At 47.3% G+C, this 26,275-nt stretch overlaps 1 protein-coding gene and 1 long non-coding RNA gene across 2 annotated transcripts in view; one reads left to right on the plus strand and one right to left on the minus strand.

Moving 5' to 3' along the window:
• LIN7C (lin-7 homolog C, crumbs cell polarity complex component) overlaps positions 1-26,275 on the minus strand; it is a 298,049-nt gene that overhangs the window by 200,291 nt on the left and 71,483 nt on the right. The window lies entirely within an intron of this gene.
• LOC134969942 (uncharacterized) overlaps positions 1-26,275 on the plus strand; it is a 92,997-nt gene that overhangs the window by 49,395 nt on the left and 17,327 nt on the right. The window contains exon 2 of the long non-coding RNA XR_010189576.1: positions 2,678-2,791. This is a non-coding gene — a long non-coding RNA (uncharacterized LOC134969942). The remainder of the gene's footprint in view (positions 1-2,677; positions 2,792-26,275) is intronic.

Genomic DNA, 26,275 nt, shown 5'->3' on the forward strand with positions numbered 1-26,275 from the left:
TCCTATGTGCACAAGACCTGGGGACCACAAGTAATGGAGGAAACATTGCATTTTATGGGAAAGGATATTTAAAGGTATAGACCAGCGTCTGACATACTGGTATCACTAATGACCATTACAATACCTGCCTTGGACTCTGAGCTGTTTGCCCATGTTGAGGTCGTCTTTTGTACATATTGTACATACACAGCTTGATTGAGAGCGCATGTCAAGAGTGCAGCGAAGGGGGTGCAGAGAGGGAAAGGGGCTCCAGAGTTGCAGCTGTGAGCCCGGATATCAGGGTGAGCAGGGTAGGAAGCGTGTGGCAGCATTATACAGGTATCCCCTATCTCCTAGGAGTCATGCACTGCAGCAATAGACTGCACGGCCACTGTCTTGCCTGTCTCTGCATGCCCCCACCCCCATGACAGTAGCTTGGCTGGATCTGCTGGACAGGCTGCTGCTTCCTTGAATGCGGTGGTGGTTGAGTATTATTTATGGTAGGTAATATATTAGGAATAATGGTTGTAAGAAGTAATGATTTAATGGTTTTCTTTTTAATGAGACTGAAGAATGTAATTAGTCATTTAATGTATATAAATGTAATTAATTGATGATGTTGGGGCTAATTAATAATGGAGACCATAAAGGTAATTATTTTAAAGGAGTTAATTATATTAATTATATTAAATAGCATTGTTACTATGAAGCCTAAATAGTTAGTGATTTTAAGGAGGGGTTAATTATTGATGGAAGACTGATATTGTAAAGCAATCAAAAATACTCTCTGTCTTTTATGCCAGTCATACCTCTGTATTGTCTGTTGGTCACTAATGTTCTCTGTATTATATGGCTGTCACTGTGATACATTCTGCTTTATATGGTGGTCACTGTGATGTTCTTTGTATTATATGAAGGCCACTTTGTAATGCATTTTTTTGCTGAAATCTCTGAATCAGGTCCTCAGCTGAAACTCCACTTGTAGCTAAAGGGGTGTAACTGGGTTGTACCGGGGCTTTCGAAGTTACCGTAAGTTTGCTGTGGGCATGTCAAGATAATTGCTGCTTATTCAGAGATAAGCGTACGTAAAGATCTGGTTGGTGATTTCATACTGATCTCTTGCATGCAGGAAAGGGCGGGTACAAATCTGAGCTGATCAGTGACGTGCAGTGGGGTGAGGCAGAGCCTTTCCTGTCATACTAACGTTCGTGCCAGAGTATTGACTGTATAAAGTATATGAAAAATACAAAGAATTTGTTTGAAATATCTTCTTTGCATTATTCTAATCATTTGTATAGCCAAAACTCTGGAGTGAAAAGTCTATGGCAGGTGAGGCACCTATCTTTTTCGCACATCTCTGATCAAAACTCACCAAATTTCCAAGAGTTTATACTACTGCACATGTGTATAATGCCCAGATGGGTGTAGTATGGTATGCCGGCGGCCGGGCTCCCGGCGACCAGCATACCGGCGCCGGGAGGCCGACCGCTGGCATACCGACAGCGTGGCGAGCACAAATGAGCCCCTTGCGGGCACGGTTCTCCCTCCAGGGGGGGTCGTGGACCCCACGAGGGAGAAAAAAGTGTCGGTATGTCGGCTGTCGGGATTCTGGCGCCGGTATACTGTGCGCCGGGATCCCGACAGTCGGCATACTGAAGACCACCCGCCCAGATGTACCCTTTGGCTAATATATTGCGTGTAAATCTGGCTCTGGTGCTAGACAGTGCCTCCGGAGCCAATTAGCCCACCACATGTCCCTGGAGCTGATGGTTATGACTGCTGTTCTCATAAGCAAATGGACAGTGGGGGATGAAGGTGTGTGTGTGTGTGTGTGTGTGTGTGTGTGTGGGGGGGGGGGTTGCACCCATAAATGTGTCCAAGTAAATGCAGGAGGAAATCCACAACTATTTTCAAGCATGCAATATGTCTACATTGACAACTCTGAATCAGGCTGCGGATGCTTCTGCCGTGTGTAATTGAAACAGTGAAACAGCTACACTAATTGATTATGAACTTTCAGCTACAAAGGAGACAGTACAAGTTTCAGATCGCCAATGTGAAAAAGAAATAGGGCAAATGACTTCATCTATATGATTCATGCTTGTTGGAAAATATATGAAGGGTGAAATATAGTGCATTCATTTCTTCTCTGAGTTAACATCATATTTTATATGTCTACTAGTTCATGACTTGTCTTCAGTGGCTATGGCACTTGCAGTTATTTTTTTTATGGGTCATATACTTATAATGGCTAGCCTGGAATGGTTCCTGATGCAATATGCAGCCACACTATCACACACATGTGATATCATTATGTGCCCTGGAGCTTTCCGTGTCTGCTTCAGATGTACATTTTAGGATACAATGATTTAGTTATAAGATGGGGTCTTTGCTGTTCGGTAATTTGGTGCCAGCAGCATGGAAGACAGGAATCAATTATATGCTCGGCAGAGAGGAATTAACTTTAGAATACTGTAGATTCTAGAAATCTGCCACCTTTAAAAACTGGTGTTAGGGGAATTCTAACCCTACAGCCTTAAATATCCATTTCCTTATGTAATTATTAAGAAATGACTGTATAACAATACTTGACAAAGGAATTTGCCTATTTAATTGCAATAATTATTCATTTACCAGAGCTTGCCATTTATCTCGTTCCATTTTTTACTTTCCCTCAAACTTTTTTACCTCTTCCAAGAGCTCTTCACTCAATATTACCGAGGTATGATAACCCACTTACAGTACTACAGCTTGTTCGTGTGGCCTAACAGCAACAAATCTGAGGGGCAGACCAGAGAAAGAAGACTTTGGCGTGAGTTGGTTAACTTAACATACATACTAACATTCGCTGTTACTAGTATATTTGGTGAGTACAGAAATTCAGTTTTTTCCATTTGCAGGTGTGTATACTGTATATCTACTCCGGTATGTATATGGCTGTGTCCGTAAAGACAGGGGGCCTGATTCAGAGGTGTACGCAGGAGCAGAACTCCCAGATACAATGGAGTCAGTTGCCGCCGGGCTCCAGCCCAGACGGAGTCACTGCCTCCATTGTCCCCCATCCTTCCTGTAGAGAGGAGAGGAGCCGTGCAGACTGTAGAGTGCATCTCACAGTAAGTGGCCCTCTTCCCCCATGACCTGTTCTCACTTTCCTGGTCACGGAGGTCACGTGACATGCGGCCCGCAACCTGAGAGAGTGAGCGTACTGTGTGACTGAGGAGCCGGGACTGTGTGCGGTGAGCAGGCATGCACAGAGGGGCAGTCCTGCAGAACAGAAGAAATAAGCACAGCAGCAGAGGTACAGTATAACAGGTGCACCACATTCTAATAAGTATAAGCTCTATGGGAGTTTGGGAGTGGGGGTATCACAGCTGACTGACACTCACTGATTGTGCTTATACAGTGCCACATCTGTCAGTTGCCCACCGACAGCGCAGCCATGCTTTCGGACTCTCTAGAACAAGCAGCTTCACCTCCCTACCAGTAAGTACACTGCCGGGCCCAGAACCCGGCATGGCAGCGGTAAGTAAAAATAAAAAAAATTAAGATTTTTTTTATAAATAAGTACATTTTAGAGGAATCAGAGGGATTGCATTCACCCCCCCCCCCAAAAAAAAAAAAGTCGCCAAACATACATTACAGCTGCATCCCCTGCACCTTGATTAGTTAGAGGGTCTGGCCATGACCCCTCTCATCCGTCAGTCTATGCCCCCTCACGTCTGTCCACCTGTCCATCTATGCCCCCATATGGTGCTCTATCTGTCCGTCTGTCCGCTCAAGCCCCTGTCCATCCGCCCATCTATGGCCCCTACTGTCCATCCGTCTATACCCCCTTATGGTGCTCTGTCTGTTTGTCTGTCTGCCTATGTCCCCTCCCATTCGCCTATGCCCCATATTGTGCTCTGTCTATTCATCTGTCCATCACTGCCGGCAACATCTATCTATGGGGGTCATTCCGAGTTGTTCGCTAGCTGCTTTCGTTCGCAGCGCAGCGATCAAGCAAAAAACCGGCAGTTCTGCGCATGCGCGTCGTACTCTTACAACGAACGATGTCATTTCACACAGTGTCTAGCGAAGCTTTTCAGTCGCACTGCTGACCGCAGAGTGATTGACAGGAAGTGGGTGTTTCTGGGTGTCAACTGAACATTTTCAGGGAGTGAGTGGAAAAACGCAGGCGTGCCAGATAAAAACGCAGGCGTGGCTGCGGAAACGTAGGCGTGGCTGGCCGAATGCAGGGTGTGTTCGTGACGTCAAAACAGGAACTGAATAGTCTGAAGTGATCGCAAGCGCTGAGTAGGTCTGGAGCTACTCTGAAACTGCACAAAATTATTTTGTAGCCACTGTGCGATCCTTTCGTTCGCACTTCTGCTAAGCTAAAATACTCTCCCAGAGGGCGGCGGCTTAGCATTTGCACGGCTGCTAAAATAAGCTTGCGAGCAAACAACTCGGAATGAGGGCCAATGGGGGTAATTCCAAGTTGATCGCAGCAGGAATTTAGTTAGCAATTGGGCAAAACCATGTGCACTGCAGGGGAGGCAGATTTAACATGTGCAGAGAGAGTTAGATTTTGGTGTGTTTTTTTATTTCTGTGCAGGGTAAATACTGGCTGCTTTATTTTTACACTGCAATTTAGATTGCAGATTGAACACACCCCACCCAAATCTAACTCTCTCTGCACATGTTAAATCTGCCTCCCCTGCAGTGCACATGGTTTTGCCCAATTGCTAACTAAATTCCTGCTGCGATCAACTTGGAATTACCCCCACTGTCTCCATCTGTCCGTCCATCTGTCCATCCATTACGCCCTCTGTCCATCTGTCTGTCCGTCTTGGTCTCCACCCCTGTCCTCTGCTGTACTCAAGTAGTATCTCTCCTGCTCACTCCTTCTCCCCCCTCTCTCTCCCTAACACTCTCTTTCTCTCATTCCCTCTATTTCCTTAAAAACCCTCTCTCTGTGTGTGTCTCTCTCTCTCTCTCTCTCTCTCCCTAACTTGCCCCCCCTTCTCTCTCTCTCTCTCTCCCCCTCCCTAACTTGCTCCCCCTTCTCTCTCTCTCTCTCTCTCTCTCTGGCACCAGTTCTAGTTATGCCCCTGAGCACAGACATTGCCTCAGCCCTATGGAGGCACAGAATGTCCATCGGAGCATGGTGGGCAGTTATTTTGGGTCAACAATTTGAGCTTATATATTCAATTCATATTTCTGAATATTAAAATAAACCTGACTTTAGTAGGGGAGTACAGGAAGGTGACTTAGACTCATCTGAGGTTACTTGCATGTGTATCCAATTTCATAACATTTGAGCGTCTGGCTCATGCATACTTAGGTGGTAACTGTTCATCTGAAAGAAGATCTAAAGTTTTAATAATTCTTCAAGTAGTGATAATGGAAGCAGGAAAAGACAGCAATAACATAGGCTGACAGATAGGAAGTAAGACTGGCTGTTCTCCAGAAGAGTCGTCCTCTGATACGAAGGAATTACTGGAAGCTAACCGTCCTAGACAGATAAATTGAGAGCGTGTGTGGAGGGGGGTGGATGCCAAAGAAGGTACATTAAGTTCTTAACTATTTTCTTTGCAAACTTCTGAAACGGACTCTATGATCTCTTCAGGCAATTCCCATTTCCCAATCTGTTTAGCAACAGCTGAAGTGCGAGCTACAGACTCTGTACATGACTACATGATCAACCTTTATGTACGGATGGTGTAACGGTTAGCATTTCTGCCTCACAGCACTGAGGTTATGGTTTCGATTCCAACCATGGTCATGTGTGGAGTTTGTATATTCTCCCCATGCATGTGTGGGTTTCCTCTGGGTACTCTGGTTTCCTCCCACAATCCAAAAATATACTGTTAGGTTAATTGGCTCCCAACAAAACAATTAACCCTAGAGTGTAAGTATGTTTGTGTTTAAGGCGGACTAGATGGGCCAAGTGGTTCTTATCTCCTGTCAAATTCTGTGTTAAATGAGACATAAAATTATGGATCAGTCTTAGTTGTACAGTTATTCTGGGAAGGATACCTGCCTTAGTGAAACACGCACAAGAAGAAAGAGGGGAGAATTTAATTAATTGGTTGTGAACCAGCCAATCCTATTTATGATTGATATGTAACAATACCCATTATAATCTACAGTGGGCTGGAGGTGCACCAGAAAGCAAAATTCAGTTATCAATAAGTAGAGTATTGGCAATAGTTAGCTAAGAACCTTACCAATAAAGAAGGCTTCCTGTGTGGTACACTCTTTTTTAATTATATTACCGGTAGTTAAATATTTAATCAACTAGAATATAGCTAAAAAAGAGTGCACCACACAGGAAGCCTTCTTTATTGGTAAGGTTCTTAGCTAACTATTGCCAATACTCTCCTTATCTATAGTTGTACAGTTACCTTGGCATGTGCCTTGTGCTGGGTATACTGGAAGGTGAAAGTTCTGAGAATAGACTCCAGTATAAGACTGTACATTGGCCCTCATTTCAAGTTGATTGCTAGCTGGCTACTTTTAGCAGCCATGCAAATGCATAGTCGCCGCCCACGGGCAGTAGCGGATCTTGCTACGGGCACATGGGATTTTTGCCCGGGCCGCCGCCGCCGTGGCAAGATCCGCTACTGGTGGTGCCCCCTGGAGCTGGCTGTCACTGCTGCGTGGTGTGCAATGATGTCATCGTGCACCGCACGGCATTGTGGAATGGCCCATAGACAATAGGGGTCTTGATTGACCTCTAGTGTCTATGTGGTGCTATTGGAGAAACGTCATCAAGTCTCACCCATAGATCAGAGGAGCGGTGCTGGCGGCCGGAGACGGAGATTTTATTTATTTATGTTTTTGCAAGCGGCGCAACTAGGGGGCACAAATGGGGGGCACAACTGTACTGGGGGCAATACCACTGAGGGCAATAATACTGGGGGCACAAACTGGGCACAACTGTACTGGGGGCACAATCGGGTCACAACTCTACAGGGGGCGTAACTGACCACGCCCCTTTATGAAGACATGCCCCTATTTTTGCCCAGGGCGCCACAAGGGCTAGAACTGGCCCTGCCCACGGGGGAGTGTATTTTTGCTTTGCAAGACTGCGAACGCCTGTGCAGCTGAGCAGTACAAAAACATGTTGTGAAAAACAAGACCAGCCCTGTAGTTACTTATTCTGTGCGATGATTGCAGCGACGAAGGTCCCGGAATTGACGTCAGATACCCGCCCTGCAAACGCCTGGACACGCCTGCGTTTTCCCAAACACTCCCAGAAAATGGTAAGTTGACACCCACAAACTCCCACTTCCTGTCAATCTCCTTGCGATCGGCTGTGCGAATGGAATCATCGCTAGAAGCAATGCAAAGCAACAATGCTCTTTGTACCCGTACACCACGCGTGCGCATTGCGGCCCATATGCATGCATAGTTTTGCCATGTTTTTAAATGATCGCTACATCGAACAACGGCAGCTAGCAATCAACTCGGAATGAGGGCCAATGCCCAGGGGGCGCCTGATGTTTGAAGTTAGTAGCGCAAGCTTTGATCGTGAGGTCCTCATTGTCATAACTTGATTTCTCTTGTAAAGTCCAAACATAATAAAGCACCTTACATTGAATATAGTATAAGGGAAAGGTATGGTTACTGACATCGGGTGAAGGTTATACCAGATAATGATGGTACATTGGGGTGATTAAGATCTGATTGCTGGGCTGCTAATTTTGCTTTCCTGCGTTCAGATAGTCACCGCCTCAGGGGGAGTGTATATTCGCCGTGCAAGTGTGCGATCCCATGTGTACGCTGAGCTGCAAAAATCCACTGTGTGCAGTCTCTGCGCAGCCCAGTACTTACTCCTACAGTGCGGTCACATCAGGCTGATCGTGGCCGGAGCTGACGTCAGACACCCTCCCTGCAAACGCTTGGGAACATCTGTGTTTTTCCAGACACTCCCAGTAAACGATCAGTTACCACCCACAAATGACCTGCTCCTGTCAATCACCTTGCGAATGTCCGAGCAAACAGATTTTTCACACCATCCCGTCGCTGACCGGCGATGACCGTTGTTGTCCGACGTGCATGCGCACTTAGTACTTGATTGCCCGTTGTGCAAAAACGCACAGCAGAGATCAGATCTGAATCACTCCCATTGTTCTCGGGGGAAGGGTTTCCCATCGGTGTTTTCATGTTATATGACTTTCATCTGTCAGTTTTCTCCTTTGTTGTGTAGTAACACGTGAAAGCGCAGTAGTGTCTTGTAGAGATGAGCGGGTTCGGTTCCTCGGAATCCGAACCCCCCCGAACTTCAGCCTTTTTACACGGGTCCGAGGCAGACTCGGATCTTCCCGCCTTGCTCGGCTAACCCGAGCGCGCCCGAACGTCATCATCCCGCTGTCGGATTCTCGCGAGGCTCGTATTCTATCGCGAGACTCGGATTCTATATAAGGAGCCGCGCGTCGTCGCCATTTTCACACGTGCATTGAGATTGATAGGGAGAGGACGTGGCTGGCGTCCTCTCCGTTAGAATAGATAGAGACACTTCAGTTGATTACTTAGTAATTTTGGGGAGCATTAGGAGTACTCAGAGTGCAGAGTTTTGCTGATAGTTACTAGTGACTGACCACCACCAGTTTTATTTATTATTTAATATAATCCGTTCTCTGCCTGAAAAAAAACGATACACAGTCACATACCATATCTGTGCTCAGCCTCAGTGTGCTGCATGATAATATCATCTATATGTATATCTGACTGTGCTGAGTGTTCACTGCTCACACAGCTGAATTGTGGGGGAGACTGGGGTGCAGTTATAGCAGGAGTACAGTGCACACTTTTGCTGCCAGTGTGACTGACCAGTGACCACCAGTATATTGTCTGCCTGAAAAAGTTAAACACTCCTGTGGTGTTTTTTTTTTTTATTCTATAAACGCATTCTGCTGACAGTGTCCAGCAGGTCCGTCATTCATTATATTATATAAATATTTACCTGCAGTAGTGTTATATTTTTTTTGTTCATCTCTATCATCTTTATCATCTCTATATTAGCAGACGCAGTACGGTAGTCCACGGCTGTGGCTACCTCTGTGTCGTCAGTGCTCGTCCATAATTGTATACCTACCTGTGGTGGGTTTTTTTTTTCTATCTTCTTCATACTAGTAGTTTAGGAGTCTGCTGACAGTGTCCAGCAGGTCCGTCATTATATTATATATACCTGCAGTAGTGATATATATATATTTTTTTATATCATTATCATCTCTATACTAGCAGACGCAGTACGGTAGTCCACGGCTGTAGCTACCTCTGTGTCGTCAGTGCTTGTCCATAATTGTATACCTACCTGTGGTGGGGTTTTTTTTTCTATCTTCTTCATACTAGTAGTTTAGGAGTCTGCTGACAGTGTCCAGCAGGTCCGTCATTATATTATATATACCTGCAGTAGTGATATATATATATTTTTTATATCATTATCATCTCTATACTAGCAGACGCAGTACGGTAGTCCACGGCTGTAGCTACCTCTGTGTCGTCAGTGCTCGTCCATAATTGTATACCTACCTGTGGTGGGTTTTTTTTTTCTATCTTCTTCATACTAGTAGTTTAGGAGTCTGCTGACAGTGTCCAGCAGGTCCGTCATTATATTATATATACCTGCAGTAGTGATATATATATATATTTTATATCATTATCATCTCTATACTAGCAGACGCAGTACGGTAGTCCACGGCTGTAGCTACCTCTGTGTCGTCAGTCACTCGTCATCCATAAGTATACTAGTATCCATCCATCTCCATTGTTTACCTGAGGTGCCTTTTAGTTGTGCCTATTAAAATATGGAGAACAAAAATGTTGAGGTTCCAAAAATAGGGAAAGATCAAGATCCACTTCCACCTCGTGCTGAAGCTGCTGCCACTAGTCATGGCCGAGACGATGAAATTCCATCAACGTCGTCTGCCAAGGCCGATGCCCAATGTCATAGTACAGAGCATGTAAAATCCAAAACACAAAATATCAGTAAAAAAAGGACTCAAAAATCTAAAATAAAATCGTCGGAGGAGAAGCGTAAACTTGCCAATATGCCATTTACCACACGGAGTGGCAAGGAACGGCTGTGTTAGGCGCCGGGGTCCGCTCGTCGGTGCGGCCCGGCGCCTAGCAACCAGGGACGCCGTACGCGGACAGCCGCCGGCACCCTGGCAACGCTGGACGCCGGGCGCACTGAGCCGCACGGACCCTAGCAACGGGGACGCCACTGACGGACCGCGTTCCCCGTTGCTGGGTCCAGGGTTTAATGAGTCTACACCTGTTTCCTGGCCGTGCAGCAAGGCAGCTGCACGGCATGTAGGTAATTAGCCCTGTCAGCACCGGATTGGAGGACTCCTGTTCATATGCACTCTCAGGACTTCTCACAGACGCCGGTAATAGCTTCCTGCATGCTGTCTCTGTTTGCTGATAGTCTGTTTCCAGTCTTGCTGTATCCGGTCATTCCAGTATTCGGAAGTCCTGAACTCGGAAGTTGTCATCTTATTCCTTGAGTCCTGACTAATCACCGTATAACATCCAGTGGTGTTCGTGAGTCACGGCTTTGCCGTGTGTTGCGGCTTGTCCGCATTATTATTTATTATTTGTGTTTTGGAGCATTTCGCGCAGGGTTCCGCTTCCACAGGTCCACTCTGGTATCCAGCGGTGCTGGGTAGGAGTATTGGACAAGTGGATTTTGGTTCTCCTTTTCCCTGGCGGGTTTCCGCACATACTTCAAGTTTTGTTAGTTAGCTTGTTGCCCCTGGCCTGTTGTCAGTCAGAGGTCCTCTTGTTATCATCCTGCCTCGGATTTCCCTTTGTCTCTCACTAAGACCGGGGGGCACCGGAGTTGGGCAGACATAATCCGCCCTTCAAACGTGGCTGCCAGGGGCTCAAGAAACCATAGTCTCGCAGGGGATTTCCGATAGCACGGGTGAGACAATAGAGTTAGGGCGCCAGGGGCAACTAGTCTTTCCTGCTCCCGTTACCTGCATTCCATTCCAGCGCTCTGGTCCTAGTCATAAAATCTCCTCTGGTCAGGAGTGCTGGAATCATAACATTATTACCGGCCAAACCAAAACTTAAAATTAAACGGAGTTTAATTTTTTCTTATTTAGTTTTTGTAAGAAATTGTCGGCCTCATGAATCCAACAAGGTTAGGACCAAATCCTGGTCAGCTCTTAGTCAGTCAGATTCAAGAACTTACTCAGATGGTTCAGGATCTTTCCCTTCGGGTGAAGTCGCAGGAAGATCTTTTACGAACTTCCCCGAGGGTAGTTTCTGAACCAAAAATGCATTTGCCTGACCGTTTTTCTGGTGATAGAAAAGAGTTTTTTAATTTTAAAGAATCCTGTAAACTTTATTTCCGTTTAAGACCGATCTCCTCGGGTACTGAATCTCAGCGGGTCGGGATTATTATTTCTTTGCTCCAGGGGGATCCCCAGACTTGGGCATTTGGTTTAAAAGCAGATGATCCGGTGTTATTGTCAGTAGACGCTTTTTTTTGGGTCTTTAGGACTATTATATGATGACCCTGATAGAGAGGCATCCGCTGAAGGTCAGTTGCGCGCTCTCAGACAGGGTAGGAATCCTGCAGAGGTTTATTGTACAGAGTTTCGCCGGTGGTCGAACGACTGTGGCTGGAATGACCCAGCCCTGCGCAGTCAGTTTCGCCTCGGCTTATCAGAATCTATTAAAGACAGTCTCCTCCAGTATCCCGCTCCTGAGACTCTCGATAAACTCATGGAGCTTTCTATTAAGATTGATCGTCGTCTCAGAGAGCGGAAGGCTGAAAAAGGAGCATCGGTCAGGTCATCTCCATGTGTATATTCCATCCCTGAGGACATAGAGGAGCCCATGCAGATGGGTATCTCCCGGTTGTCTCCTGAAGAGAGAGCCAGAAGGCAAAACTCTGGTCTTTGTTTGTACTGTTGGGGTAAGGGACATTTTGCTCGTAATTGTCCGAATAAGTCGGGAAACGCCTTGACCAGGTGAATTGTGAGGGGGTTCACCTAGGTCTGCAGCTTATCTCCTCGAATAACTCCCTTTTAGTCCCAGCTAAGGTTTCCTTTGGCAGCCTCAGTTCCTCGGTGTCGGCTTTTGTCGACAGTGGAGCCGCAGGAAACTTTATGGATTTAACTTGGGCTAAGGCCTTAGGCATTCCTCAGTTATCTTTGGGTAGGTGTGTCACCATGCATGGCTTAGATGGGAGTCCACTGTCCAATGGGGTTATTTCCCTCTGTACACCCTCTGTACTACTTACGGTAGGAGCTCTTCATTCTGAAAAAATCGAGTTCTTCCTTACCCATTGCCCAGCAGTTCCAGTAGTTCTGGGTCACCCTTGGCTGGCCTTTCACAATCCCACCATTGATTGGCGGTCAGGGGAGATTTCTCAATGGGGTGCCTTCTGTGATAAGGAATGTATTTCGTTTCCAGTCAGAATAGCTGCTGCCATTCCTGAACTCATTCCCGTGGAGTACCAGAAGTTTGCTGATGTGTTCTCCAAGGGCAATGCAGACATTCTGCCTCCCCATCGGCCTTATGATTGCGCCATTGAGCTAATTCCTGGTGCCGCATTGCCAAAGGGAAGGTTATATGCTTTATCCGGGCCAGAAACTGCGGCCATGAATGACTATGTTAAAGAGAGCCTAGGGAAAGGATTTATTAGGCCATCTAAATCTCCTTTAAGTGCTGGCTTCTTCTTTGTGGAGAAAAAGGATGGCTCGCTCAGACCTTGCATTGACTATAGAGCCCTAAATAAAATCTCAGTTAAAAATACTTATCCTCTGCCGCTGATTTCTGTCCTCTTTGATCAGCTGCGTTCGGCTGTGATTTTTTCCAAAATTGACCTAAGAGGAGCGTATAACCTCATCCGAATCAGGTCCGGAGATGAGTGGAAGACAGCCTTCAGTACTCAGTCGGGTCACTACGAGTACCTAGTGATGCCGTTCGGCTTGTCTAACGCTCCAGCAGTTTTCCAGGACCTCATTAACGATGTGCTCCGTGACTTCCTAGGGAAATTCGTGGTCGTTTACTTAGACGACATCCTGATTTATTCTGACTCTATTGAACAACATGTTACCCAGGTGCGTCAGGTTCTTCAAAAGTTACGTGAGAATCATCTATATACCAAACTGGAAAAATGTGAGTTTCATGTCACGGAGGTATCTTTTTTAGGGTACATTATTTCCCCTCGGGGATTTTTCATGGAACCAAAGAAGCTCCAGGCCATCCTTAGTTGGGCGCAACCCACCAATTTAAAAGCAATTCAGCGCTTTTTAGGGTTTGCGAATTATTACAGGAGGTTCATTCATTCTTTTTCCGACCTGGTTGCTCCCATTGTGGCCCTGACAAAGAAAGGAGCGGATCCTACCAACTGGTCGCGTGAAGCGGAGTTGTCCTTTCAGGCCTTGAAACAAGCTTTTGTCTCGGCTCCAGTCCTCAGACATCCCAATCCAGGATTGCCCTTCGTTGTAGAGGTTGATGCCTCGGAGGTTGGAGTAGGGGCTATACTATCTCAAAAGGATCCAGAGTCTCTGGAACTACATCCTTGTGCCTTTATGTCCAGGAAATTCTCCTCCGCTGAATCCAACTATGACGTTGGTAACCGGGAATTACTGGCAATAAAATGGGCTTTCGAGGAGTGGAGGCATTGGCTGGAGGGAGCAACACATACCATTTCAGCATTGACTGACCATAAGAATCTGCAATACATCGAATCAGCTAAGCGGCTGAATGCCCGGCAGGCTCGTTGGGCTTTGTTCTTTACCCGTTTCAAATTTATTATAACTTTCAGGCCAGGTTCCAAGAATACCAAGGCAGATGCTCTGTTACGCAGTTTTCTTCCGGTTCATGATAACAGTCCTGTTACTCCCATACTTCCATCTTCAGTCATTTGGGCAGGCCTCACACAAGATTTATTTACCCAGTTAAAACAGCTTCAACACCAAGCTCCTGGAAATACTCCTGCTGGTCGTCTTTACGTCCCTGAGTTCTTGAGAGCTACTGTTTTGACTGAGTTCCATGATAACAAAGTTTCCGGGCATCCAGGGATCTCTAAGACATTGGAGTTAGTCTCCCGCTCAGTATGGTGGCCTGGTCTTTCTAAAGACGTTAAGGAGTTTGTTTCTTCATGTCAGGTTTGTGCACAGCATAAGGTTCCCCGTTCCTTGCCTATCGGGCAACTTATGCCCTTAAATGTCCCTCTCAGGCCATGGTCTCATATTTCCATGGATTTTGTGGTGGACCTTCCCCTTTCAGCTGGATGCAGAGTCATTTGGGTGGTAGTGGACCGTTTTAGCAAGATGGCTCATTTCATTGCCCTTCCCAGGCTGCCATCTGCCCAAGGATTGGCAGTTTTGTTTCTCCGCCATGTTTTCAGACTTCATGGGTTGCCCACTGATATTGTTTCTGATCGGGGTCCACAATTCATTGCACAATTCTGGAAGTGTTTTTGTGCTTCATTAAAGATGAGATTGTCATTAACATCCGGTTACCACCCACAGTCCAACGGGCAAACCGAGCGAGTTAACCAATCATTGAAACAGTATTTGCGTTTGTACTCAGCCAAACTCCAGAATGATTGGTCCGAGTTTCTTCCATTGGCGGAGTTTGCTTACAATAATTCTTGTCATTCCTCCACCAACGTGTCTCCATTCTTTTCAGTTTTTGGTTTTCACCCCAGAGCTAATTTTTTTTTTCAACATTCCTCAGTTTCCTCACTAACCTTAACCTCCCATCTCAGAGCCATTTGGAAAAAAGTGCACCTTGCTCTCAGAAAAGCGGCCTTTCGAGAGAAAAAATTTTCTGACCGGCTCCGACGTCCTTGCAATTTTAAGGTGGGAGATAGGGTATGGTTGTCGACTCGTAACATTAGACTTCGACAATCTTCAGCTAGGTTGGGACCCAAATTTATTGGACCATTTCATATCATTAAAAAAGTTAACCCAGTTGCTTTCCGGTTACGTTTACCAAAATCTCTTCGGATTGGTAATACGTTTCATTGCTCCCTGTTGAAGCTATACATTTCTTCCAGTAAATTTCCTCGGAAGATCTCCAGTGGATGTACAGGGACAACAGGAGTTCCTGGTGGAGAAGGTTCTCGATTCCAAGTTGTCCAGGGGCCGGCTTTATTTTCTGGTTCACTGGAGAGGTTATGGTCCAGAGGAAAGGTCCTGGGTCCTGGATAAGGATCTTCATGCCCCAAGGCTCAAGAGGGCATTTTTTCGGGAATTTCCTGGGAAGCCTGGCTTTAGGGGTTCCTTGACCCCTCCTCAAGGGGGGGGTACTGTTAGGCGCCGGGGTCCGCTCGTCGGTGCGGGCCGGCGCCTAGCAACCAGGGACGCCGTACGCAGACAGCCGCCGGCTCCCTGGCAACGCTGGATGCCGGGCGCACTGAGCCGCACGGACCCTAGCAACGGGGACGCCACTGACGGACCGCGTTCCCCGTTGCTGGGTCCAGGGTTTAATGAGTCTACACCTGTTTCCTGGCCGTGCAGCAAGGCAGCTGCACGGCATGTAGGTAATTAGCCCTGTCAGCACCGGATTGGAGGACTCCTGTTCATATGCACTCTCAGGACTTCTCACAGACGCCGGTAATAGCTTCCTGCATGCTGTCTCTGTTTGCTGAGAGTCTGTTTCCAGTCTTGCTGTATCCGGTCATTCCAGTATTCGGAAGTCCTGAACTCGGAAGTTGTCATCTTATTCCTGGAGTCCTGACTAATCACCGTATAACATCCAGTGGTGTTCGTGAGTCACGGCTTTGCCGTGTGTTGCGGCTTGTCCGCATTATTATTTATTATTTGTGTTTTGGAGCATTTCGCGGAGGGTTCCGCTTCCACAGGTCCACTCTGGTATCCAGCGGTGCTGAGTAGGAGTATTGGACAAGTGGATTTTGGTTGTCCTTTTCCCTGGCGGGTTTCCGCACATACTTCAAGTTTTGTTAGTTAGCTTGTTGCCCCTGGCCTGTTGTCAGTCAGAGGTCCTCTTGTTATCATCCTGCCTCGGATTTCCCTTTGTCTCTCACTAAGACCGGGGGGCACCGGAGTTGGGCAGACATAATCCGCCCTTCAAACGTGGCTGCCAGGGGCTCAAGAAACCATAGTCTCGCAGGGGATTTCCGATAGCACGGGTGAAACAATAGAGTTAGGGCGCCAGGGGCAACTAGTCTTTCCTGCTCCCGTTACCTGCATTCCATTCCATCGCTCTGGTCCTAGTCATAAAATCTCCTCTGGTCAGGAGTGCTGGAATCATAACAGGCTGAGGCCCTGGCCTATGTTCATGGCTAGTGGTTCAGCTTCACATGAGGATGGAAGCACTCAGCCTCTCGCTAGAAAAATGAAAAGACTTAAGCTGGCAAAAGCACAGCAAAGAACTGTGCGTTCTTCGAAATCACAAATCCACAAGGAGAGTCCAATTGTGTCGGTTGCGATGCCTGACCTTCCCAACACTGGACGTGAAGAGCATGCGCCTTCCACCATTTGCACGCCCCCTGCAAGTGCTGGAAGGAGCACCCGCAGTCCAGTTCCTGATAGTCAGATTGAAGATGTCAGTGTTGAAGTACACCAGGATGAGGAGGATATGGGTGTTGCTGGCGCTGGGGAGGAAATTGACAAGGAGGATTCTGATGGTGAGGTGGTTTGTTTAAGTCAGGCACCCGGGGAGACACCTGTTGTCCGTGGGAGGAATATGGCCATTGACATGCCTGGTGAAAATACCAAAAAAATCAGCTCTTCGGTGTGGAAGTATTTCAACAGAAATGCGGACAACAGGTGTCAAGCTGTGTGTTGCCTTTGTCAAGCTGTAATAAGTAGGGGTAAGGACGTTAACCACCTCGGAACATCCTCCCTTATACGTCACCTGCAGCGCATTCATCATAAGTCAGTGACAAGTTCAAAAACTTTGGGCGACAGCGGAAGCAGTCCACTGACCAGTAAATCCCTTCCTCTTGTAACCAAGCTCACGCAAACCACCCCACCAACTCCCTCAGTGTCAATTTCCTCCTTCCCCAGGAATGCCAATAGTCCTGAAGGCCATGTCACTGGCAATTCTGACGAGTCCTCTCCTGCCTGGGATTCCTCCGATGCATCCTTGAGTGTAACGCCTACTGCTGCTGGCGCTGCTGTTGTTGCTGCTGGGAGTCGATGGTCATCCCAGAGGGGAAGTCGTAAGACCACTTTTACTACTTCCACCAAGCAATTGACTGTCCAACAGTCCTTTGCGAGGAAGATGAAATATCACAGCAGTCATCCTGCTGCAAAGCGGATAACTGAGGCCTTGGCATCCTGGGCGGTGAGAAACGTGGTTCCGGTATCCATCATTACTGCAGAGCCAACTATAGACTTGTTTGAGGTACTGTGTCCCCGGTACCAAATACCATCTAGGTTCCATTTCTCTAGGCAGGCGATACCGAAAATGTACACAGACCTCAGAAAAAGACTCACCAGTGTCCTAAAAAATGCAGTTGTACCCAATGTCCACTTAACCACGGACATGTGGACAAGTGGAGCAGGGCAGACTCAGGACTATATGACTGTGACAGCCCACTGGGTAGATGTATTGACTCCCGCCGCAAGAACAGCAGCGGCGGCACCAGTAGCAGCATTTCGCAAACGCCAACTCTTTCCTAGGCAGGCTACGCTTTGTATCACCGCTTTCCAGAATACGCACACAGCTGAAAGCCTCTTACGGCAACTGAGGAAGATCATCGCAGAATGGCTTACCCCAATTGGACTCTCCTGTGGATTTGTGGCATCGGACAACGCCAGCAATATTGTGTGTGCATTAAATATGGGCAAATTCCAGCACGTCCCATGTTTTGCACATACCTTGAATTTGGTGGTGCAGAATTATTTAAAAAACGACAGGGGCGTGCAAGAGATGCTGTCGGTGGCCAGAAGAATTGCGGGACACTTTCGGCGTACAGGCACCACGTACAGAAGACTGGAGCAACACCAAAAACGCCTGAACCTGCCCTGCCATCATCTGAAGCAAGAAGTGGTAACGAGGTGGAATTCAACCCTCTATATGCTTCAGAGGTTGGAGGAGCAGCAAAAGGCCATTCAAGCCTATACAACTGAGCACGATATAGGAGGTGGAATGCACCTGTCTCAAGCGCAGTGGAGAATGATTTCAACGTTGTGCAAGGTTCTGCAACCTTTTGAACTTGCCACACGTGAAGTCAGTTCAGACACTGCCAGCCTGAGTCAGGTCATTCCCCTCATCAGGCTTTTGCAGAAGAAGCTGGAGACATTGAAGGAGGAGCTAACACTGAGCGATTCCGCTAGGCATGTGGGACTTGTGGATAGAGCCCTTAATTCGCTTAACAAGGATTCACGGGTGGTCAATCTGTTGAAATCAGAGCACTACATTTTGGCCACCGTGCTCGATCCTAGATTTAAAACCTACCTTGGATCTCTCTTTCCGGCAGACACAAGTCTGCAGGGGTTCAAAGAACTGCTGGTGAGAAAATTGTCAAGTCAAGCGGAACGCGACCTGTCAACATCTCCTCCTTCACATTCTCCCGCAACTGGGGGTGCGAGGAAAAGGCTCAGAATTCCGAGCCCACCCGCTGGCGGTGATGCAGGGCAGTCTGGAGCGACTGCTGATGCTGACATCTGGTCCGGACTGAAGGACCTGCCAACGATTACGGACATGTCGTCTACTGTCACTGCATATGATTCTCTCACCATTGAAAGAATGGTGGAGGATTATACGAGTGACCGCATCTAAGTAGGCACGTCAGACAGTCCGTACGTATACTGGCAGGAAAAAGAGGCAATTTGGAGGCCCTTGCACAAACTGGCTTTATTCTACCTAAGTTGCCCTCCCACAGTGTGTACTCCGAAAGAGTGTTAAGTGCCGCCGCTCACCTTGTCAGCAATCGGCGTACGAGGTTACTTCCAGAAAATGTGGAGAAGATGATGTTCATTAAAATTAATTATAATCAATTCCTCCGTGGAGACATTCACCAGCAGCAATTGCCTCCACAAAGTACACAGGGAGCTGTGATGGTGGATTCCAGTGGGGACGAATTGATAATCTGTGAGGAGGGGGATGTACACGGTGATGAATCGGAGGATGATGATGAGGTGGACATCTTGCCTCTGTAGAGCCAGTTTGTGCAAGGAGAGATTAATTGCTTCTTTTTTGGTGGGGGTCCAAACCAACCCGTCATTTCAGTCACAGTCGTGTGGCAGACCCTGTCACTGAAATGATGGGTTGGTTAAAGTGTGCATGTCCTGTTTATACAACATAAGGGTGGGTGGGAGGGCCCAAGGACAATTCCATCTTGCACCTCTTTTTTCTTTCATTTTCTTTGCGTCATGTGCTGTTTGGGGAGTGTTTTTTGGAAGGGCCATCCTGCGTGACACTGCAGTGCCACTCCTAGATGGGCCAGGTGTTTGTGTCGGCCACTAGGGTCACTTATCTTAGTCACACAGCTACCTCATTGCGCCTCTTTTTTTTCTTCTTTGCGTCATGTGCTGTTTGGGGAGTGTTTTTTGGAAGGGCCATCCTGCGTCACTCTGCAGTGCCACTCCTAGATGGGCCAGGTGTTTGTGTCGGCCACTTGGGTCGCTGAGCTTAGTCATCCAGCGACCTCGGTGCAAATTTTAGGACTAAAAATAATATTGTGAGGTGTTCAGAATAGACTGAAAATGAGTGGAAATTATGGTTATTGAGGTTAATAATACTTTGGGATCAAAATGACCCCCAAATTCTATGATTTAATCTGTTTTTTAGTGTTTTTTGAAAAAAACACCCGGATCCAAAACACACCCGAATCCGACAAAAAAAATTCGGTGAGGTTTTGCCAAAACGCGTTCGAACCCAAAACACGGCCACGGAACCGAACCCAAAACCAAAACACAAAACCCGAAAAATTTCCGGTGCACATCTCTAATACAATTATGGACGAGCACTGACGACACAGAGGTAGCCACAGCCGTGGACTACCGTACTGCGTCTGCTAATATAGAGATGATAAAGATGATAGAGATGAACAAAAAAAATATAACACTACTGCAGGTAAATATTTATATAATATAATGAATGACGGACCTGCTGGACACTGTCAGCAGAATGCGTTTATAGAATAAAAAAAAAAAACACCACAGGAGTGTTTAACTTTTTCAGGCAGACAATATACTGGTGGTCACTGGTCAGTCACACTGGCAGCAAAAGTGTGCACTGTACTCCTGCTATAACTGCACCCCAGTCTCCCCCACAATTCAGCTGTGTGAGCAGTGAACACTCAGCACAGTCAGATATACATATAGATGATATTATCATGCAGCACACTGAGGCTGAGCACAGATGTGGTATGTGACTGTGTATCGTTTTTTTTCAGGCAGAGAACGGATTATATTAAATAATAAATAAAACTGGTGGTGGTCAGTCACTAGTAACTATCAGCAAAACTCTGCACTCTGAGTACTCCTAATGCTCCCCAAAATTACTAAGTAATCAACTCAAGTGTCTCTATCTATTCTAACGGAGAGGACGCCAGCCACGTCCTCTCCCTATCAATCTCAATGCACGTGTGAAACTGGCGGCGACGCACGGCTCCTTATATAGAATCCGAGTCTCGCGATAGAATACGAGCCTCGCGAGAATCCGACAGCGGGATGATGACGTTCGGGCGCGCTCGGGTTAGCCGAGCAAGGCGGGAAGATCCGAGTCTGCCTCGGACCCGTGTAAAAAGGCTGAAGTTTGGGGGGGTTCGGATTCCGAGGAACCGAACCCGCTCATCTCTAAATTGTATACCTACCTGTGGTGGTTTTTTTTTTTCTATCTTCTTCATACTAGTAGTTTAGGAGTCTGTTGACAGTGTCCAGCAGGTCCGTCATTATATTATATATACCTGCAGTAGTGATATATATATATTTTTTATATCATTATCATCTCTATACTAGCAGACGCAGTACGGTAGTCCACGGCTGTAGCTACCTCTGTGTCGTCAGTGCTCGTCCATAATTGTATACCTACCTGTGGTGGGTTTTTTTTTTCTATCTTCTTCATACTAGTAGTTTAGGAGTCTGCTGACAGTGTCCAGCAGGTCCGTCATTATATTATATATACCTGCAGTAGGGATATATATATATTTTTTTACATCATTATCATCTCTATACTAGCAGACGCAGTACGGTAGTCCACGGCTGTAGCTACCTCTGTGTCGTCAGTCACTCGTCATCCATAAGTATACTAGTATCCATCCATCTCCATTGTTTACCTGAGGTGCCTTTTAGTTGTGCCTATTAAAATATGGAGAACAAAAATGTTGAGGTTCCAAAAATAGGGAAAGATCAAGATCCACTTCCACCTCGTGCTGAAGCTGCTGCCACTAGTCATGGCCGAGACGATGAAATTCCATCAACGTCGTCTGCCAAGGCCGATGCCCAATGTCATAGTACAGAGCATGTAAAATCCAAAACACAAAATATCAGTAAAAAAAGGACTCAAAAATCTAAAATAAAATCGTCGGAGGAGAAGCGTAAACTTGCCAATATGCCATTTACCACACGGAGTGGCAAGGAACGGCTGAGGCCCTGGCCTATGTTCATGGCTAGTAGTTCAGCTTCACATGAGGATGGAAGCACTCAGCCTCTCGCTAGAAAAATGAAAAGACTTAAGCTGGCAAAAGCACAGCAAAGAACTGTGCGTTCTTCGAAATCACAAATCCACAAGGAGAGTCCAATTGTGTCGGTTGCGATGCCTGACCTTACCAACACTGGACGTGAAGAGCATGCGCCTTCCACCATTTGCACGCCCCCTGCAAGTGCTGGAAGGAGCACCCGCAGTCCAGTTCCTGATAGTCAGATTGAAGATGTCAGTGTTGAAGTACACCAGGATGAGGAGGATATGGGTGTTGCTGGCGCTGGGGAGGAAATTGACAAGGAGGATTCTGATGGTGAGGTGGTTTGTTTAAGTCAGGCACCCGGGGAGACACCTGTTGTCCGTGGGAGGAATATGGCCATTAACATGCCTGGTCAAAATACCAAAAAAATCAGCTCTTCGGTGTGGAAGTATTTCAACAGAAATGCGGACAACAGGTGTCAAGCCGTGTGTTGCCTTTGTCAAGCTGTAATAAGTAGGGGTAAGGACGTTAACCACCTCGGAACATCCTCCCTTATACGTCACCTGCAGCGCATTCATCATAAGTCAGTGACAAGTTCAAAAACTTTGGGCGACAGCGGAAGCAGTCCACTGACCAGTAAATCCCTTCCTCTTGTAACCAAGCTCACGCAAACCACCCCACCAACTCCCTCAGTGTCAATTTCCTCCTTCCCCAGGAATGCCAATAGTCCTGAAGGCCATGTCACTGGCAATTCTGACGAGTCCTCTCCTGCCTAGGATTCCTCCGATGCATCCTTGAGTGTAACGCCTACTGCTGCTGGCGCTGCTGTTGTTGCTGCTGGGAGTCGATGGTCATCCCAGAGGGGAAGTCGTAAGACCACTTTTACTACTTCCACCAAGCAATTGACTGTCCAACAGTCCTTTGCGAGGAAGATGAAATATCACAGCAGTCATCCTGCTGCAAAGCGGATAACTGAGGCCTTGGCATCCTGGGCGGTGAGAAACGTGGTTCCGGTATCCATCATTACTGCAGAGCCAACTATAGACTTGTTTGAGGTACTGTGTCCCCGGTACCAAATACCATCTAGGTTCCATTTCTCTAGGCAGGCGATACCGAAAATGTACACAGACCTCAGAAAAAGACTCACCAGTGTCCTAAAAAATGCAGTTGTACCCAATGTCCACTTAACCACGGACATGTGGACAAGTGGAGCAGGGCAGACTCAGGACTATATGACTGTGACAGCCCACTGGGTAGATGTATTGACTCCCGCCGCAAGAACAGCAGCGGCGGCACCAGTAGCAGCATCTCGCAAACGCCAACTCTTTCCTAGGCAGGCTACGCTTTGTATCACCGCTTTCCAGAATACCCACACAGCTGAAAACCTCTTACGGCAACTGAGGAAGATCATCGCAGAATGGCTTACCCCAATTGGACTCTCCTGTGGATTTGTGGCATCGGACAACGCCAGCAATATTGTGTGTGCATTAAATATGGGCAAATTCCAGCACGTCCCATGTTTTGCACATACCTTGAATTTGGTGGTGCAGAATTATTTAAAAAACGACAGGGGCGTGCAAGAGATGCTGTCGGTGGCCAGAAGAATTGTGGGACACTTTCGGCGTACAGGCACCACGTACAGAAGACTGGAGCAACACCAAAAACGCCTGAACCTGCCCTGCCATCATCTGAAGCAAGAAGTGGTAACGAGGTGGAATTCAACCCTCTATATGCTTCAGAGGTTGGAGGAGCAGCAAAAGGCCATTCAAGCCTATACAACTGACCACGATATAGGAGGTGGAATGCACCTGTCTCAAACGCAGTGGAGAATGATTTCAACGTTGTGCAAGGTTCTGCAACCTTTTGAACTTGCCACACGTGAAGTCAGTTCAGACACTGCCAGCCTGAGTCAGGTCATTCCCCTCATCAGGCTTTTGCAGAAGAAGCTGGAGACATTGAAGGAGGAGCTAACACTGAGCGATTCCGCTAGGCATGTGGGACTTGTGGATGGAGCCCTTAATTCGCTTAACAAGGATTCACGGGTGGTCAATCTGTTGAAATCAGAGCACTACATTTTGGCCACCGTGCTCGATCCTAGATTTAAAACCTACCTTGGATCTCTCTTTCCGGCAGACACAAGTCTGCAGGGGTTCAAAGAACTGCTGGTGAGAAAATTGTCAAGTCAAGCGGAACGCGACCTGTCAACATCTCCTCCTTCACATTCTCCCGCAACTGGGGGTGCGAGGAAAAGGCTCAGAATTCCGAGCCCACCCGCTGGCGGTGATGCAGGGCAGTCTGGAGCGACTGCTGATGCTGACATCTGGTCCGGACTGAAGGACCTGCCAACGATTACGGACATGTCGTCTACTGTCACTGCATATGATTCTCTCACCATTGAAAGAATGGTGGAGGATTATATGAGTGACCGCATCCAAGTAGGCACGTCAGACAGTCCGTACGTATACTGGCAGGAAAAAGAGGCAATTTGGAGGCCCTTGCACAAACTGGCTTTATTCTACCTAAGTTGCCCTCCCACAAGTGTGTACTCCGAAAGAGTGTTTAGTGCCGCCGCTCACCTTGTCAGCAATCGGCGTACGAGGTTACTTCCAGAAAATGTGGAGAAGATGATGTTCATTAAAATGAATTATAATCAATTCCTCCGTGGAGACATTCACCAGCAGCAATTGCCTCCACAAAGTACACAGGGAGCTGTAATGGTGGATTCCAGTGGGGACTAATTGATAATCTGTGAGGAGGAGGATGTTGTTATGCACACCAGTGCCAGCAGGAAAGTACTGGTGTCAGAACTGTTATGCACTCCAGTGTCTGCAGGAATGTACTGGTGTTTGAACTGTTATGCAAAACAGATGGACTCACAGACAAACTGGGGGATATGACATAACGTACACAGAAGGTGATAGGGTAACAAAATACACACAAAGTGAACAGAGAAGCCCAGAGGCTAAGGAACAGGGTATCTCCCTTGTATTAGAACTGCTAAGATGGAAAAAGCAAGATGTTGTGTTTTAATACGTAGAGTACCCGAAATGCTGTTGCTAAGGGCAACAGCAAAACCCTAAAGGGTTACCAACGGGTGTGGCAGTAAACTCCTTGGTCAGAGATGGAATGATAGACACAAGGAGAATCTCCACAATCCAAATTCTCACTTGCAGTGCACAGGTTTTAGCTTACTGCCACTAAACTGACCCCTGACACCTAGCACAGTGAGACAGGATTAGACAGGCAAGTCTTAGAATACAGCCGCAAACTTGCTAAGTTCACAGAGTAGTAACAGAACCCCAGCAAGCTAAACGACTGACTCCAGTCTTACTGCTAGGTCTGGATTGGCAGAGTGTAATACCAAATTCCCAGGCCTATTTGCAGTAAGCAACAAACAAATACAAAGCTACACAGTACTGGCTAACGTTCATGAACTGACTAACCAACAAAGATTCAGCAGCATCTGCTTACCCTGAAAAGAGGCCTTATAAAGCAGGTGCTGTCCACGCCCCACTCAGACCTCACAGACTGTGAGCACAAAAACCAGCACCGGATCCCCTGCCGTGCACAGAGCCTATAACCACTGCACAGCAAAAGACCCGAACCGGAGTATCAGCTGCGCTCAGGTTACTCCACTAGCACTTGTCTCCCGGTTGCCATGACGACGTGGCAGCACAGGGCAGGAGACCCTAACAGTACCCCCCCTCTGACGAGGGGTCAAAGAACCCCTACCACCGGGTTTATCGGGGAACTGCGAGAAGAAAGAGCGTATCAGTCTGGGGGCATAAAGATCACAACTGCGCACCCACGACCGCTCCTCCGGGCCATACCCCTTCCAGTGCACCAAAAATGACAGCCGACCCCGAACCACCTTGGAGTCAAGAATCCTTTCAACAACAAACTCCCTCTGGCCACGTATCAGAAGAGGGGAAGGTCTTCCACTGGTAGAAGGATTACTAATCGCCCGTTTTAAAAGGGAACAATGAAATGTTTTATTGATACCCAAAGAACGGGGCAGATCTAACTGAAATGCCACCGGATTGATAACCCTGGTGATCTTATAAGGGCCGATGAACCGGGGCCCTAACTTATGAGATGGCTGTCTCAACTTCAAATTCTTGGTAGACAACCAGACGAAGTCTCCTAATTTGAAGCTGCAGGGTCTTTTCCGCTTATCAAAAACCCTTTTGGTCACTAATGACACAGACACAAGGGCTTTCTTCACTTTCCGCCAAATACCTCTAAGGACCGAAACCACAGAGGAACCACCAGGCGTGGAGTCCACGGGGTCAAAAGAATTGGCCTTAGGATGATGCCCATACACACAAAGGAAGGGAGAGATCCCTGTAGCAGAGTGAGCCGCGTTGTTATAGGCAAACTCCGCCATGGACAGATGAGCAACCCAGTCAGTCTGACACTTGGAGACATAACACCTGAGGAACTGCTCCAAGGACTGGTTCACCCTTTCAGTCTGCCCATTAGACTGCGGATGGTAGCCTGACGACAAGCTGACAGAAATCTGGAGATCGGAACAAAATGCCCTCCAGAATTTGGCCACAAACTGGGATCCGCGGTCAGAGACCACATCAAGTGGCAACCCGTGGAGACGCACAACATGCAGCATAAATAATTCAGACAGGCGTCTGGCTGATGGCAGCCCAACCAGTGGAACGAAGTGCGCCATCTTCGAAAACCTGTCAACGACAACCCAGATGGCTGTCATCCCCGAGGATTTGGGCA

This window comes from Pseudophryne corroboree, chromosome 11, assembly GCF_028390025.1.
Source record: "Pseudophryne corroboree isolate aPseCor3 chromosome 11, aPseCor3.hap2, whole genome shotgun sequence".
In the NCBI taxonomy this organism is placed as follows: Eukaryota; Metazoa; Chordata; class Amphibia; order Anura; family Myobatrachidae; genus Pseudophryne; species Pseudophryne corroboree.